This window comes from Zingiber officinale, chromosome 10A (assembly GCF_018446385.1).
Source record: "Zingiber officinale cultivar Zhangliang chromosome 10A, Zo_v1.1, whole genome shotgun sequence".
NCBI lineage: Eukaryota > Viridiplantae > Streptophyta > Magnoliopsida > Zingiberales > Zingiberaceae > Zingiber > Zingiber officinale.
In genome coordinates this window covers 80,159,468-80,163,125 of record NC_056004.1, presented here as the reverse complement: position 1 = coordinate 80,163,125, position 3,658 = coordinate 80,159,468, and the positions used below count along the sequence as shown (strand labels likewise).

Genomic DNA, 3,658 nt, shown 5'->3' with positions numbered 1-3,658 from the left:
AGTTGTCCTAACTATCATAAAATAAACATCATACCTATTTGCCGTCTGGAGATGTTCCATCGCTGTCCAGTCCCCAACTTTTGATCTCAAAATTCCGAACGAGAATATCGCCGGAAATCCAAATAAATCCGAAACGGAAATCCGAAACATAACCATATCGAAAATTCGAAAATGCCAGTTTGACTCGCAAACCTGGCTAACCCAAATACCCAGAATACCAACAACAGGTATCCGATAAATCTCCAGAACACCGAAAGCAGGTATCATAACCCGCTCTGATACCAAATAAATTGGTATCAGATAAATCCCGAAAATCCAACAAACTGAAATAGATATCCAAAAATCCAGAACACCAAAAGCAGGTATCGTAACCTGCTCTGATACCAATAAATTGGTATCAGATAAATCTCGAAAATCCAAAATATAAAAATCCAACAAGTATCGCCCAACTTGGCGCTCTGATACCAAGTAAATAAATTGGTATCAGGTTATCCCAAACATCCAAAATACGAAAACAAAAGATCGTATACCTGTGCTCTGATACCACTAAATTGTCACGCCCCAGAGGAGTCCCTGTCCGAGAAAATTTCGGCAGCATCTCCCCTGTATGGTGGACAATCTGAAACTTTTCTACATCTCATATACCTCAGCCACAGGCGGCTGGAATAATAACAGTAAATAAAATCAATCACCACGCAGTTTATATATGTATTCAGCCTCTGGCTGTCACAACCACGCAGTTAATAAAATAAACAACATAGTAATACTCTGACTCGAAATCAACCCTACTCAACTACACTCGTAAAGCCCAAATCCGATTTTTCTTACCTCTTCTGCCGTCCAGGCAGGCATGTAGTAGAGTAAATCCAAATCATACTAAAAGTCCATCCAACGGAAAGATTCCATACAATATTCATATGTAAGTCCAAAACAAAACTAAAACAAAGTCTGATAGCGAAAAGCTAATGTAAAACAACAACTCAAAAACCACCAGAGGAGTAGCACTACGTGCAGTGGGGACTAGCGACTGGAACTCCCTCCTGACAGCATCAACCTGAAATAACAACAATGGAGGCGGGGTGAGTCCAACACTCAGCAGGTACAATTGATATGCAAAGTAAAGAAATAACACCTAACACTAATCATGCGTACAGTCTCCTGATATAAGAAAGATATAAATATGCATCTGAAGTAAACAGGAGAATGCTGTACTAACCAGGTCCTGAGTATAAGGTCAAACAGTCCGAGTGGTATAGGAATCCTGTATGCATGTCAAACATAGGTATCCAAACAATATGCAGCATATAAATGCAGCAACCACAAACACAAGCAATAAATGCATCATGCATATGATGCCAATGATGCGTCCTGGTCACCCCTGACGCCAGTCGATCATCTCATACAAAAGTGAGGCCGAGTAGGTAGGGCTGTGACAACCGTGCACTCTGACGTCACTACTCCTGATGAGTGACCGAGTGGACGGGATGTTGTCGGAGTACACCTATCCTCCTACCCCAAATCATAGATGGGGGAGCACAATGCTCTCAACTCCCGGTACACGATGACGGGGAGGAATCCCTGTCGGATAACACGTTGTGTCACACTACCCATGAGCGGACCAACGGTGCCTAACAGAGTCCCTGCTGCAACACACTCAGCCTGAATCGACCACTAACCCATGAGTGGTGGTGTGTGCAGATACATGTAACTGGCGATGTGCTCAGCAATAATGGAGCGAACTATCGCACAGCATGCAATCATGCAAATGATGCATGGCAATAACCATATAAACATCCTGACCTAATCCATATATATAGAAATGTGCACCCTAGGTCAAAGAATCATATCAAATCAAGGTACACAGAAGGTATAAAAACCTAGGTCCTGAACATGGTGAAGCATGGTATATCACTACCCACTATAAGCATGTATAAGCAAATAAAGTATACATGGGATGCAAATCAAGCAATCAATCAATCATGTATCAGATATTGGGTAGTGACTAACCGAAACAAACAAAGGACATAATTAATGCAATATGTTAATTTCATTACTAAGCATATCAAAGACAAAAAGTCAAAAGTACCCGCCTCCGAAAATAGAAAGGTCCAATCTGACTCCGAGATACTCGTCTCGCGTCAAAATCCTGTGTCACGAATAGAAATATATTTTATTTAGCTACAACCATATAAATAGCTAAATAAAAATCCTTTACCTTAAATTAGGGCAAAACCTTAATCCATAAACCTTAACCAACTAGGGTTAGCTTCCTAAACCCTAATTCGTTCCACTATACAATTTGATCAAGGTCTATATATATATATATATATATATATACATCCGGCCTAACAAAATAAATTCGAATCAAATTCCATTTCTTAACCTTTCCTTCAATTCAATGCATGCTACATCAAAAGAAACCACTGCACTACATCTTACCTCAATTTCCACAACCGTTCTTGGTTGGAAATCAAAGAATTTTGCTGGAAGCAGTGACTGCCAGATCTAAGAAAAACCCCATAGCAATTTATCCTCTTCTGGAATTCTAGTACCCTGTTCGGACCAAAAAAAAATGAGGTAAATAGGGGAGATCACAAAACAGATTCGAGATTCAACCACAGTACAGAATTAAATCACTATAATCCCAATACCAACCATACTTACCTCCAAGATCCGGCTAAAACACAGCTCGGTATTGTCTTCGGCACTATCAAGCAGAGACACAAGAAGAACTCGTCACTGCTTGCTCCTGTCTGATACTAAACCCAAACAGATACGCACCGGCAAGAGACCCAAAACCAGATACACTATCCTGATCAAAAACAGAAATTCAAAACCAAGCATCCAACAAGGGTAGGCTGCTCACCTCACTACTGTTTTGTTCGGATCCAACAGCAAGAGAAAACCTAGGGCACAACGCAAGAAAACCAGAAGAAGGCGAGGCTAGGGCTCGGCTCTGCCCCTGGTCGAAGATGTGCGCCGGTGAGGAAAGAAATGAGGGGATCGCAAGTCCGAGAGGAGAAGTTGGCCGGAGAAGTAGGACTGAGGAGAATAGCTCGGCCGGCGGCGACGCGACAGCAACACACCGAGAGGGAGAGGTCAGGTTGTGCCAGGAGATGCCGAGCACTGCTGGGCGCTAGGGCACCGGCGCTAGGGCTTTTTGGACCGGCGGCGCTGGGTGGAGTGGCGTCGACTTCTTCCCTTGGTCACGGATTAGGCACGAGGGAGAGAGGAAAACCGCCGGGGTCGCCGGTTAGAGCTCCAGCGGTTAGGGCTCGGCGTCGGCTTCGGCACGCGTGGGAGAGGAAAGGGAAATGGCACGAGTTCGGCGTCGGGGAAAAAAAACCAGAGGAAAAGAAAAATAAAAGAAAAAGAAAAGGAAAAGGAAAATTAAAACTTTTCCTCATTAAAACAGGGTATCTTAAACAGGCTTTTCCGAGCCCCGTTTTTGTCCCCGTCAACTCGTCCGTACGAGCTCCGAAAAATTCCCGAAAAATGTCCAAAAATTCCGAAAAATTCCCTTATTCATATTTCCTATTTTTTTCCGGTATTTTACAACGTAGGTCACTTGCGTAGCATATGATTAGGGAAGCCATCTAGGTCAAGTGAAAGACTTATCCATACATAGAATTGTTCTCCCTTAGGAGGTTATATTCCA

The 3,658-nt window shown here is 42.9% G+C and overlaps 1 long non-coding RNA gene across 1 annotated transcript; it reads right to left on the bottom strand.

The window, feature by feature from the left end:
• Positions 1–2,479: 2,479 nt before the first annotated feature.
• On the bottom strand, positions 2,480–3,255 carry LOC122027617. The gene is made up of 3 exons (XR_006124474.1): positions 2,867–3,255; positions 2,665–2,759; positions 2,480–2,553 (listed from the first exon to the last, which is right to left on the bottom strand). It is a non-coding gene; the product is annotated as an uncharacterized LOC122027617 (long non-coding RNA).
• Between the last annotated feature and the right edge of the window lie 403 nt (positions 3,256–3,658).